This window comes from Apaloderma vittatum, unplaced genomic scaffold (genome assembly GCF_000703405.1).
Source record: "Apaloderma vittatum isolate BGI_N311 unplaced genomic scaffold, ASM70340v1 scaffold20116, whole genome shotgun sequence".
NCBI classification, from domain to species: Eukaryota; Metazoa; Chordata; class Aves; order Trogoniformes; family Trogonidae; genus Apaloderma; species Apaloderma vittatum.
Genome location: NW_009720293.1, coordinates 29,242 through 43,159, shown reverse-complemented (window position 1 = coordinate 43,159; position 13,918 = coordinate 29,242). Strand labels below are relative to the sequence as shown.

Genomic DNA, 13,918 nt, shown 5'->3' with positions numbered 1-13,918 from the left:
TGTGGGGTGACCGTGGGGTTCAGGAGTAGGCTCCATCCCCGTCCACTGGACCACACGAGGTTGTGATGCCGAGCACAAAGCTGTCTCGGCAAGAACGATGTTCCCGATTCCTGTGAAATCTCCCAGGAACGTGTTCTCACCGGGCGAGGAGTCGCAGCTGCGAGACACTTTATTACTGCAAAACTTGCTTATGGGGAAGATAATGAAAATTGAAGCTTTGATCATTCGTTAATGAATAATGGTCTGAGTTTTGGACAAAGTCCTGAAAGCAATTATGGAAAGAAACGCTGCATAAGGCCTGGATTTTCTTGAATCCTCTTGTGTTTCTCAAAATGAGAGACTGGACAGGGACAGCCTGGTAAAGGCTCTAACTCATGAGATTGTGTAATTTCTTTTAATGGTTCTGATTTATTTTACCTTTATATTTAGGGATTGTTATATGTTGGTGGGTAAGGCTGCCATTAAAGCAAAAAATAACCTGCCTCATGTTGGAAATGGGAGGATAATTATTCTAGAAAATGCCTTCTGTTCAATGTCGTTTTGTCATGTGCCCCGACCAAAAAAAGGTTCAGGTCTTCATTATATACACGTAAGCTACAGTTACAAATATTCCAATGCTCCCTCGTATCAAATGTTAAGGCTATCTGGTGATTTTTTTCTGCAGAAAGTGAGAGTACTGTTTCTTAGCCCTCAGCTGTTACTTGCTTCTCTTTAAAAGCATCCCCTGGAATGATTGAATCTTCCACGTCAATACTTAATTTTATTGGCTGTTCATACCTTCGTATGTCTGTTAATTTAAGTAGGAATGTTTTCCTAAATTAACTAACTTCGTTATCTGCAGTTTCGTAATAGTTTTTTGTTTCCTCATTGATTTAAATGCTTGAAACAAGAAGTGTTCATAACTTATCTTTACACATATAGAAGTTGGCTTTTGATTTTCTTCTTAACTGAACATTTCTTTTTGGGCCTTCTTTTTGATCCTTCTTAGATTATTATCTGTTCTTATGATATAAACTCCATTAATACATTTTTTTGCTCAGCCTCAGTTTTACTTTCTGAGGCTGAATATTCACCTTTCACATTATATGAGAAACATCAACTTTCTTTTTTTCTGTTGCAAATGTTTGCTTGAAAGTTTTTTTGCAACTCCAATAACTGTAATTGGATGTCATGTGCAAGGCCATGAGTTAGGCAGGTAAACAGTCGTCTTCTCACTCCTCCTCTTCATTGTTTTGTATCAGGATGACATTTCATTTGTGTAATTGCAGCACTTGAGTTTAATTAATTTTTGTCTCAGTAGTTTTTGCACTAACTTTAAGTGAGTTATTAATCTTGTGTTTTCTCTGCTATTTTCCCCCTTATTTTGGAGATACTGAAAAGAAAGATTTTGACCTTTTTCAAAACATTATTTCCTCATTTTGTATGTGTCTTCAGAAGAGGAAGGCTTGCTTAATTTGTCTATTCTATGCTTGCCAAAAAGCATTGCGGTAGGAAGTACAGTACATCCCGTGAAAATGCACAGCTCTTGTATCCAATTTAAATACTAGAGCATTTAATAGCGTGGTTATTTTTTCTACAGTAAGTAAGACTGCTGTACAACAGCTTCCAACAAAACCCTTATTTTAAATATGCCAGTCGAATTAAGTTGTTTTATTTAAAATCATAGGGATGAGGTTAAACAGAATTTCTGCTTTTGGCTCATAAAGAGATAAGATTAACTACCACTTTCCTCATTTTTTTCATATATATATATAGTTGTGTATATATATATCTGTAGTTGTTTGTGTATATATATATATATATGTATAGTTATATAGTTGTTGGAGCTACAACGCTTTAGTTTGCCTGCGGGAACCAGCTGGTGTGACACACACCTTTGTGCCAGTTGATGCAGATGTGTGGCTGCCCAGACTGTGAGACCATCAGCTGCAGCTGCTCATTACTGCCCATTAGCTGTAGATCACTGCTTCCCTCACTCTACTGGTGAAATGGTTTGTAGGAGCACTCTCTAATCCACTCAGTCAAACATATCTGGGTTAGCTCTCGCCACTTAATCAAACTGCCTGAACTGACAGGGTTAATTTATTTTTTTGGCTGAAGGGCATTAGGGAATGTGCCCATGACCTATCCTGCTGGCAAAGCTGTGGGGTCCATAACTTTTGGCAGAGAGGAAGAAGCAAACAGCTGGAGCAATAATGTTTTTTTTGACTGGCATAGCTGTTGTGAGGCTGTTGCAGATCCGTCAAGAAGTACACCAGATCTGCATGGTGCTGGATACCCTTGTAGCGCGTACTTGACAGGGTTGCATTTCTGCTGAATTAGCTAAAGCACGACATAGAAAGTTTTTATTAGCCTTATGCCCTTTGTAGGATGACAGATGACACCTAATCTGCCATGAAGTTAAGAGTAGTGCTGCCAAACAACTCTCAGGCCATAGCAGCCGATGATGCAAAACTAAATTACGCTTTTTTGAATTCATTTGATGGTAGAGGAAGAGTTCGACTGGATGAACCATTTGTATCAAATGGGGGTAGATTTGGTTCTATATTAAATGTTTTGTAGCTCAGTTTCCTACATTCTTGAATATTAGACTGAAAGAATGTCTGTTCGCAGTCCAACTAACCTGGAATCACTGAAATGCCATGTGATTTGGTAATACATGCTTTAGAAATAGATTTAAATTAGCTCTTAATTATCCACTGCTTTTACTCATTCTTGTCCAACTGTGACTGGTCACTCCAGCTTTATTATGTTCTTGCAAGAGTCTCCATTAGGAACACTTATCAAATACATGTAGTAGGTACACAGATGGTATCTACAGCAACAGAAGAAGATGTTTCGCACCAGAAGTACACTTAGTGTTAGATCTTCTCTATTAAAAAACCCCCAAAGGTACAACCACCATGACATCCCCGAAAAAAACCCGCCCCAAACACTAAAAACCGCATATGCCAGTGAGCAGGGTTTTTATCCTATGTGTTAGTACAGCATATATTAGCATAGCTTTTACTTGTTTAGAGTCAATTTAAGGTAAATGGACATGCATTCAAGCTAAAGCAATGGTTACACAACTTTTGTACTGCTTAAATTGCTCTAAAATTCTCAATGAACTTTAAACTGGAGTAGCTCTTTTTGTAAACAAGCCTTCGGATCAGGATACTTTTCAAATACCTAGGAAGAGTGAAGATTTGTTCCTATAGGGAAAAAAAGGTAGACTAATTCTTTTCCCTATCTGTGTAGCATGCAGTTATTCTAAAATACTTTGTTGCAGATAAAGGGAGTGACTGATTACATGTGATAATACCAGATGTTAGAGTTGAATGTGAATGTTTACCTTAAAATGTTAAATGTTTTTTAGTGTCATTTCAGCAACATTTTGGTGTTTGGTTTTGTGGGTTTTTTTTTTGTAGTTTTGTTTGTTTGCTTGTTTTTAATAGCTTAAAATACCCAGTGCTTTGCTTCAGAACATTTTAGGCTGTTGTGTTTGGAAAATGTACACAAATTTGCGACTGTGGTTTTGGATACCACTCCTGTCAGCAGTAGCTCTGAGCTAATGTCCTGCAGCGCCACGTCTGTAGCTCTAATGACTAGATCCTGTTGCTCCTCCAGCTAGGACGGATCAGCCCACTTCTCCTTCCATTTAATTGCACGTCTTTACTGCCCAGGCCGGAATTCACTTCTGTCTTCCTTACATTCTGAATCATGCCCTCTGTTCAACCCCACCAAACCAGGAGAGACCTGACTTTATAAGCCCGTTTTTCTCCTCTTTGCTCTTGCCCCCTTCTCGCATTGCAGACTGGGAGAAAGGTCTCTTCTGCGCTAAAGGGTGTCGTTGCTGGTGCGGATTCAGCTACAGGCACATTGGAAATGGATTCTTAATCCCGTCTTTGACAAGAAGGCAGACTCAGCTCCTAGCTGCAGGAATCTCAGTTTTTAGGTGTATTATGGTGATTTTGCGTAAATGAAAATAAAACTGATGCATATTTTTCTTTTGTTTTCTGCATTTAGTAATGAAGTTAGAAATTCTATTTCCTGGACATAAGTTCGAAGGCTTGTACCAAATGTAGCTTTCATATCTGAACCTATATGTTCATTAATCAGTATACATTGTTTTACTGTTAGGATAGTTCTGTAAGTAGACTGCAGAGCATGTAACAGTGTATTTCAAAGAAGATGAAATTATTCTTTTTTGGCTAAGTAAAGTTTATTTAAAACTACTGAAGAAGGCAGTACTTTGAACTATTATTTCCCGTATATAAATTTTCTTTGTTTCTCTTATTTGAAACTAATTAGATAAAAGGACAAGCATAAATATTCCATTTTAGTGGAATGAGTCTGTGTGGTATGTGTTTTCTATCTATTTTTTTTCTGAGAAGGTTACACCGAATTACACATGATATTTGTACGAAGTCAGCTATATCTTAGCAGTAATAAAAATTACTACTATAACTACTTCTATAGTTTATTTTTAACAGATTTGTGTGTGTAGCATATATGTGGCATGTCTGTAAGATTTTTGTATAAATCTTCTGTTTCCTCAGAAAAATAATCTAGAAACTTTTAAAGGAAACTTGGAGTTGACTGCTGATCTGGTTTAATAATAATGTCATTTTTTACTAGGTTTTTGGTAGATTGTAGTGTACCCTGTAGCTGTGTTGTCCAAGTTTTAAAGTGATAATTTTGACAGCAGGAACTAAGTTAAAGTTTTTGTTCAAGCAGGTACATGCCTATGTGTGAGTAGGTGCATAGATAGAAATACTTTTTTTTTCAACGTATTCATTTGTGGTTTCGTTGGAATAGTTTGGCAACACATCCTTCCCTTCAATAAAAAATTGGACTTGATGTTCACAGTTTTTCCATTTGAGATAGCAAGTTGAATATTCAAGTTCAGTTCACCCATATAATTTGCTTATATTTAATATACATCGAGTTTTTTATTTGTCTTAATGAGCGGATGTAGAATGATGTTTGTCTAGTTTGTTATGGAAGCAAGTCCAGCGAAGCTCTTGTTTCTTTTACCTCTCCATAACTGTCAGGTCCATAGTGTAAACCTTAATCTGTAATCTTTGAAAAGTTATTTTTGAACTGTTTGCTTTTTACTTTTAAATTGTATATGATCATGACTAATTAACTAACCCAGACATTCACACTTAACACTAAGTGTTAATGATAAACTGCAGACAAAGTTTAAATTCCATGATATTAGGTCGATGCTGCCTTTTATTTCCTTTCTGGTTTCTGGATTTACAATTATTTTACTCAGATTTTATTTTTTTTCCTTTAGCCATTAGATTCTGAATTCTGGAATTTCCGTTGCTTCAGTCCTTGCCAAAGATAAGCTAACATCTGCATGAAAAATAGTTTAATTAACAAAATACATGTGTTTGTTTGACATATGCCTCTTAAAGTCTTAGCAAACATCAGTATTCACAAAGTAAGCAGGTTTCCTTCTTCTGTTCCCGTGTTAATAAACTGTGTGGTGCTTTGCTATAAAATATTTTTTTTCTGCGGGGAAAACACCAAAATATTTTCCAACTAGTTCATGTGCTTTGAAACTTGTGTTCAGGTGAAAAATAGCTCCACGCATGATGGGTGTCTTCATGTAAAGCTCGTACAACCAGCTTTTTGTTGTGTAGCTTGATGTGATGTATCGCTCTTCTCATAGTGGGGCTTGGATGGACAGTGGCTTTGATTTAGAACCATAGAATGGATTGGGTTGGAAGGGACCTTTAAAGGCCATCCAGTCTGACCGCCCTGCTAAAGCAGGATGGCTGAGAGAACACTGCACAGGATTGCACCCAGGTGGGGTTTGAAAGTCTCCAGAGAAGGAGACTCCACAGCCTCCCTGGGCAACCGGTTCAGTGCTCTGTCGCCCTCACAGTAGAGAAGTTTATCCTTGCGTTTAGATGGAACTTCCTGTGTTCCAGCTTGTGCCTGTTGCTTCTTGTTCTGTCACTGGGCACTACTGAAAACAGTCTGGCTCCATCCTCCTGACACCCACCGTTCAGATATTTATAGGTGTTGATAAGGTGTCTTCTCAGTCTTCTCGAGGCTAATCTCAGGTTCGATCCCTGCTCGGTCCCCATATGTTGCCTGATCTAGTTGAGAGGCGTCCCTGCCCACGACGGGGAGGTTGGATTAAATGATCTCTAAGGTCCCTTCCAGCCTAGGCCATTCTATGATTCTATGATAAACTATCCCAGCTCTCTCAACCTTTCTTCATAAGAGAGGTGCCCCAGTCCCCCAATCATCATTGTTGCCCTCTGCTGGACTCTCTCCATTAGTTCCCTGTCTCTCTTGAACTGGGAAGCCGGAAACTAGGTACAATACTCCAGGTGTGGTCTCACCAGGACAGAACAGAGCGGGAGGATAACCTCCTTGGCCTACTGGCCATACTCTTCTTGATGGCATTCAGGATGCCATAGACCTTCTTGGCCACAAGGGCACATTGCTGGCTCATGGTTAGCTTCTTGTGTACCAGGACCCCAAGATCCTTCTCCTTAGGGCTGCTTTCCAGCAGGTCTGCCTGTAACCTATATTGATGCATGGGGTTGTTCCTCTCCAGATGCAGGACCTGACATTTTCTCTTGATGAACCTTGTTAGGTGCCTCTCTGCCCAGCACTCCAGTCTGTCTAGATCATGCTGGATGGCAGCACAGCCCTCTGGTGTGTCAGCCCCTCCTCCCAGTTTTGTATCATCAGGGAACTTGCTGAGGGTACACTCTGTCCCCTCATCCAGGTCATTGATGAGTACTGACACCCAGGGAATGCCACTGGCTGCAGGCTTCCAGCTAGACCCTGCAATATCGATCACAGCCCTCTGAGCTCCGTCACTCAGCCACCTCTCAACCCACTTCGTTGTCCATTCATCTCACCCATGCTCCCTGACTTTCTTAATGAGGATGTTATGGGAGACAGTGTCAAAAACCTTGCTGAAATAAAGGTAGATGACATGCACTGCTCTCCTCTCATCTAACCAGTTTTGATGTCATAGGAGGCTATCACATTGGTCAAGCATAACTTTCCCTAGGTGAATCCATGTTGACCACTGCCAGTAACTTCCTTCCACATGTTTAGAGATGACATCCGGAATGATTTATTCTATCACCTTTGCAGGGATAGAAGTGAGACTAACAGGCCTGTTAGAGTTTCCTGGGTCATCCATTCTTGCCCTTTTTGAAGACTAGAGTGACACTGGCCTTCCTCCAGTCCTCATGTGTGACCTTTCAGAGATGATGGAGAGGCCTGGCAGGAACATCTTCCAGCTCTCTCAGTAGCGATCTCTCACAGTAGAAATGCTTTAATACATTAACTGGGTGATGACACTATGCACGTATGTCACATGAGAAACACATGCTTTTGATGTATGGAAGAATTTTGCTTGAAATACTTTGCCTGTCATATAGCAGATGTCTCTACTTGGAGTGGTTTTGTACACAAGTTCCAGTGGGGTGGCTAATTTACTTTTAGTTTAAATGGAACTATTGTACAGTAGTTGACTGGCTTTAATCCCTGGTCTGTGTCAACTGGTCTGTGTCCAGCTTCTGAGATTCCTGTTGGTCTCTAGCTGGATCACAGTTGATCTTTTTTTCACTTATTTTCCAGTTGTGTCCTTGACACATTTCTAGCAAAAATAGGGGGTTTAAAAGAATGGAGAAAAAATAGTTTGTCCCTTTTTTGCAACTGAAGCAAACTCAAGTATTTTATTTTTGGAGCATGGAAGTGAAGTTAATATCTGTGCTGTGGTTTCTTTCATGAAGTGACAGAATATTTTTTTTTTTTTTGGCTCTGATCTTAACAGCTGCTGTATTGTGACCTTTGGTTTGTTACACCAAAGTTATGTTTCAACTCTGTAAGTGTATTCCAGTCATTTAATTTTGTAAGAAAATTAGTATACAGATGAGTATGTGTGTATTAATAAAATCTTTTTCAAAAACTAACTTTTTTAGTAGTGATTTTTAGAATGCTACATGGTACTTAAATTGGTTTTGGAATATATGAAAAAGAAGGACTGGGTAGAATAGAAATTATAATGATTCCCAGTTTAAAGGAAAACAGTTTAAATTTTTTTTCTGTTATTTTTTAAATATAATTTTGAATTTAGCTATAGTTAGCTATAGTTCTGGTTTGCTGAGGGATAATCCATGACTTGAGAGAAATGCATATGTGAGATACCTTTTGCAGATTTCACTTACTGATTCCACTTGGTATTGAAAATGTTGATGCTAGAAAAATGTTGAGATGACGTTTATTTTATACGTGTGTGATGATTTTTATAAAAAGACCAGAACCTATAAAGATCTTGTTTGCTGCAGCTGAAGACCAGAGAGTTTAAATATATTTTTTTTTTTTCTCCCCCTCTAGATTTTCAACTGAATTCTCACCTATCAACACTGGCAAATATTCACAAGATTTACCACACCCTCAATAGGCTGGTAATGACTTGCCATTTTCTCTCAGAAGAACAGCTAAGATTTTAGTTCAGAATGTTTCATGACTGAAATCATGACGTGATTACACTTATAAAAATTGTGACTGCTTTTTGAATGAGAGGCTGTTGATTCTGAATCCATTAAGAGATAAGCAGTATTAGTAAAATGTGGAAGATTATCCCATGTGTTGCCTGGTCTAGTTGAGAGGCGTCCCTGCCCATGACAGGGAGGTTGGACTAGATGATCTCTAAGGTCCCGTTCAGCCTAGGCCCATTCTATTATTATACTCAGAGGTCAGGGTAGAGTTTGGGCAGTGTTCACTAAGACATTGGATTTAGATGTCTTCATAGAAGAAGCAACTTTGCTAGGCATATAAAATAATGGTAATCATCAGCAATATCGATTTCTTATGATTCTTGTGGAAATCATACTGAACGAGCAAAGAGTGAAGCAAGATTTTTTTTGGAGTTTGTCCCTGCTCGTCTGCTGTGTTTTGCATTTGTTCTATTGCAACCGTAGCTGGAAGTGCCGACATGGCTTCTGTGTGTACACAGCAATTTTAGTGGAAAAGACTGCCTGAGAAAGGAGGTAACTCATTTCAGTTGGATTTTAATCATTTTTCTGTGGAACACATACATGTGTTATCATCAAGCAAAGCTTTTCTGTTGCAAAAGGTGAATTCAGTCTTTCTAATGCTGCATTTATTAATGGAGTTGTTCAGTAGAAAAATGCAAAATTACCTATCCAGTGGATAGTTGTTTCCACTCTTGAAAGAAAGTATGGTATGGTTTTGATAAAAATATCAAAAATATTTGGCAAATAACTTAGAGATTATCCTTGAATATTTTAGATAAATTTGCAAGGGTAACTTTTTAAGAAAAATATGAGCTAAAAAACCAAATGCTCTGCAGTCTTAGCTAGATACTCCTTAAGTAGTTAAGATTTAATATCAAATAAAGGTTAAAAACATTGCTGAACGATGAAGATCCCAGTCTTGTTTAACTGTATAATTCCTTCTCTCTTGCAGAATCTGACAGAGGACGTTGGTCAAGACGATCACCAGACAGGTATTTGATAGGGATGTAGTAGAAATAGACTGAAACAATTTAAACACATTTCATCAAAAAAGTCTCTCTAATGTTATTGAAAATTGTATTTTAGAGTGCTAAGGGAATTTTAGAAAACAAGTGTCAGGATTTTAATTTTCTTCAGAATAGATGTTCATGCTTTTAATTTATCCAGTTGTGAAGGACTCGCACAGGTGTCAGCAATATCTGTCATTCTACTATTTCTTAGTGTAAAAAGTCCTTACTTTAGAACACTTTAGGAAAAATTTCTCTTACTCCTTGGACTCAACCCACTGGACTAGAAAATATCTGTGTTCTTACAGTATTTTGACTCTTGAAAGAGCATTAGTAAGAACAGAGCAGAAGCAAGACTTCTTGTGATGCCTGTGACCGAGTTTAAATGCTGTGCTCCAAACAACCCAGCATTTTTCTGGAGTGGTTTTGGCACAAATTGTTCCTATTTCTTGTGCAGATTTTCATTCAGTGTTTAAGGGCTAATTATTAGTCCAAATCTGTTTTCTTTTCAATAAAATGTCACCATTTTTGAGGCCTTCATCTCAGATGCCTGGTACTAGCTTGCTGCCATTCTTGATTCATCAGCATTTATACTTTGTGACTTGGCATCTTGCAATGTACGTTACGTCCTTTTGTGCTTGTTATTTATAAGCTGGTGTCTTCCTTTATTTCTTTTTCTTCCTTCCTTTCTGTGTTTTAGGCATGATACCTAAGGAGGAAGGAAAATAACTTACTGGCTTCAAGCCCTGATCACTCAGCAGAAGTGTTCTTTAAAACTGATCATTTCTGTCCTACCATCTGCCTCAAAGTTTTTCTTTATCCTGAGGTGCTGGCTGTGTTTACTGATGTTACCTTGAGCACTTAAGAAAATGGAAAGCACTGTTCGCTCCTCACGATGATTTCTGAGACACACTTTGAAATCTAGCACGCTCTTAGCCTAGAGCAATAAGAACTGATGCATAAGGCTGCATTGTTTGGGACCGGACAGAGCTCACTTAGGGCTTATGTACCCTCCTCCATACTGTGACAGGTGACTTTGTTTCAAAGGTGAACTGTTTTACCCTAGCCACAAAAGGCTTCTCTCAGATATTTTCAGTGTGGTTAGTGATTTGTTACTTGAAAGCAGCTGATCATGTAAATGAAAACCCTCTGCAAAAGAAGTTTTGAGGCAGGTAGTTCAAGACAGTCAGAGGATTTATTGTCCATATGTTAGAACTGATGTCCTATTCCAGATGGAGACTTGGAATTTTCCTCTTTGCAGTCTAGATGCTCAAACTAAACACAGATACATACTAATTTCAGATATGAGAATACATTCCGTAATCTTTTTTTACTTTGTTAGCTGTTGTGAAGCGCTGAGGTAGTCTGTCACTAATCAGTGAATAAGAGTAGATGTGTTTAAGTTATTTGGAATTTGTCTTATCTCTTGCCTAGAACATCTGTCATTAAGGTCAGTGTAAGAAATTATCTTCAGAGTTCTCATTATCTCCACTGGAAGGTGTTTGAGCATGTTGTTGGTTTTGATGAACTGCCTTATCCTGACATTCGTGGTTATCCTATTGCCTGCATTATATTCTTTGAATTAGACTTTTACAAAACCTTGAACATGTCCATCAAATAAGTTTGGGCACAAAATCCCAATAAAGGATGTAATTTTTTAAACTAATTGTAAAAGAACCTTTCAAACCAGGAACAAGTTTGAAATGAGAACCAAAAGTAGAGGTTTGTACTCTTGGGCTCTTCATCTTTCATTCCATTATTTCTTTGTTTCTGCCCTGTTCTATGTAGAATAAGATGAAGCCCCAGCATCTGCATAACTTCCAGGCAAATTCAGTTGGTAGATGTGCTTCATTTTCCTTATATGAGGACAAATCCACATTTAGGGAGCTGGTCATTGTGACTATAGTGCAGTGAAGTCACTCGTGTCCATTTGGTATGGGGCTTGACAATTCTGAAACATCTTATTGGAGAGCCTTATGTAAACCTAAAAAGAGTTACTTTTGTAAATTGTTTGATTTTGATGACCTAAATTTTTGGAACTTTGGTTTTCCAGTAGTACTGACTGCATAGTAAGAAGAGTCAAGAGGTGTTAAATTTGTTACACAACTTACAGACCTGCATAGATGCTGAGAATTTGAGATTCTATGTCCAGAACTCATTTGAAAGTCTTGTTAATTAACTCTGTTACAGAAGATTCTTTGAGTGTTGCCAAACCCATCTGAAGGTCATTTTTTAGTTTTGGGAGTTTTTAAAATGGTTTTTCTTACATTCTGAATATTCTGAAGCAAGCCTTATCCTTGAAGATTACTATTCATTTTCTGACATTAACTATCCTGGGTAATTTTTGATAGCATTGTGGGCCCTCCTTTGGAGTGACTTAAATGTTTATGTAAATTTGCTTGAGATATCTAAAAGCTATTTAAAAAAAACCAACAAAAAGAATTAAAAATTGAGTTTAATATTTATAATGAGCTTTTAATGCATTGTACACTTATTTTAAAGCAGTTTCTGAGCTAACAATAAAGGTACTGGACATCTGAATTTACTTTAAGTGAATTTTACCTTTTCTGAGTATTAGCTAGATTTCTTTTCTGGAACGAGATCATAAGTGGCAGTTTCAAAAGTCTTTCCCTGATTTGGGAGTGAAGGTGGACCTCGCTTTAAAATTCCAGTCACCTATAATGATTACAGTCTCCTAAAATATGTTAGTATTCTGTGTGCATATGTATTTGAAAAATAAGATAGTATGTAAATGTGTCATGGGCCTTTGCTGTTTCAGGTGTTAGTAGGGCTAAGGGAAATGGCCATTCAGATTCTGCAAACAAAGTTTTTTTTTCTTCTAGTATGGATGTGCATTAACTTGGAAAACTCTCTCTAGAATTTAAATAGTAGTTGCTATTATGTCATAACTAAAAATTTAGCAACGTGTCCATAGCTTGAAGTCATGATTTGGTTATTAAATTGTGACTTATTTACCTGTCCTGACTAAAATATCTTTAGAAGTACATTTTTGGTTGTCAACTGGCTTGTTTACAAGAACAGGGTAATTTCTTCAACAGAAACAGGGCTTGATTGCTGTTTTTGAAGCTTGTAGGGGAGAAAAAATTGCTTTTGCCTCTTATTTTTTTCGTTATTTTAGAGATGAAAACCCTCTTGAGTCCAAACCAATTTGTAGTGTGGAGTTCAACATAAAGATGATGATTTTTCCTTTTACTACAAGATGGCAAGTTGTTTTGATGAGTATCTGAGTTTTCTCATCATGTATTTGAAAAATGACGATTGTTAACTGTGCTTGTGGTGGTCTTGTTGCATCAGTAAGCGAGCAGGTATATCTTTCCAATTGCTTCAGAATTCACAGTTTCTAATTATTTTTCTTTTGAAACATCCCTCTTCTTAGGCATCAGAAGAGCAGGATTATTCAAAGTCATTATCTAGAGAGAAGGTGAAAGTCACATGTCTATGAATCTCTTCTGTAGGGACACAACTTGTAGGATTCTTATTTATTGACCTCTGTTTTTTCTTTTTTTGTTTGTTCTGATTTTGTTGCTGTTCTAGGAGTGTCCCTCCCTTATGGTGATTATCTTGCGTTTTAAATTTCTTAGGGTGAATTTTAGCTCTTGAGTTGATATTTTTCCTTGGTAGCTTTTATCTCCGGCAAACTGTCTCCTGCAAATTGGGAAGTACTGGATAGAACGTTTGGCAAACAACATTTATACTCGGCAGGCTTTTGGCTAATGGTGGCCTATTCAGCAGCCGCTTGGAGGCTCTACCTTGCAAATTCATAGCTTCAAGTGTCAAAAAAACAGGGAGAACTAAGGGTTCTGCCAGTCTTGAGTTGAGACCCAGGAGTAAGAAACTTTGAAGATAACCACATCAGAGAAGCTGCAGTTGGTAAGTAACGTTCCTGTCAAACTTTGCATGAAGTCAGAGCAAAATGCATGTTCGTTTGCAGATGATCAGACCATTGAAAACTGAAATTAGTTGTGAAAGGCTAGACCTAGAAATTAGATTCAGAATTAGAAAGTTCTGTGTAGGTAAGGTTAATACTGATGCTACTTAGTGAGCTATACTGTAAAATAAGAAGTTGCAAGAACTTAAACAAAAGCTCCCAAACTCTGATAAGTTTTTAGCATTAGATAGAAATAAAAGACTGAAATATTCTGCTGGTTTAACTTTTAGAGTTTGTTACAGGAAAATTATGACTACCTTTCAATGTACTGATTCTAGTAAAGGAAATACTTCTAAATTAACATTCTTGTACTGTATTTTTTAGTAGTTTAGAGATCATTCAACAGTTAAAACATAATGAAGACTTGGTCCAAACCTCAGTTATTGAGATGTTAAATCTCTGAAGGCATGTACAATATGTTTGTCCTCCTGATGTCCGTGTGTGTGTTTGTGCGT

At 37.6% G+C, this 13,918-nt stretch overlaps 1 protein-coding gene across 2 annotated transcripts in view; it reads left to right on the top strand.

Annotated features, from left to right (window-relative positions):
- The first annotated feature begins 8,365 nt into the window (after nucleotides 1-8,365).
- DCUN1D4 (DCN1, defective in cullin neddylation 1, domain containing 4) overlaps nucleotides 8,366-13,918 on the top strand; it is a 28,325-nt gene continuing 22,772 nt past the window's right edge. For both annotated transcript variants that reach the window (XM_009870978.1, XM_009870977.1), the window contains exons 1-2: nucleotides 8,366-8,435; nucleotides 9,460-9,499. The gene's annotated coding sequence lies outside the window, so the exon portion shown is untranslated. The remainder of the gene's footprint in view (nucleotides 8,436-9,459; nucleotides 9,500-13,918) is intronic.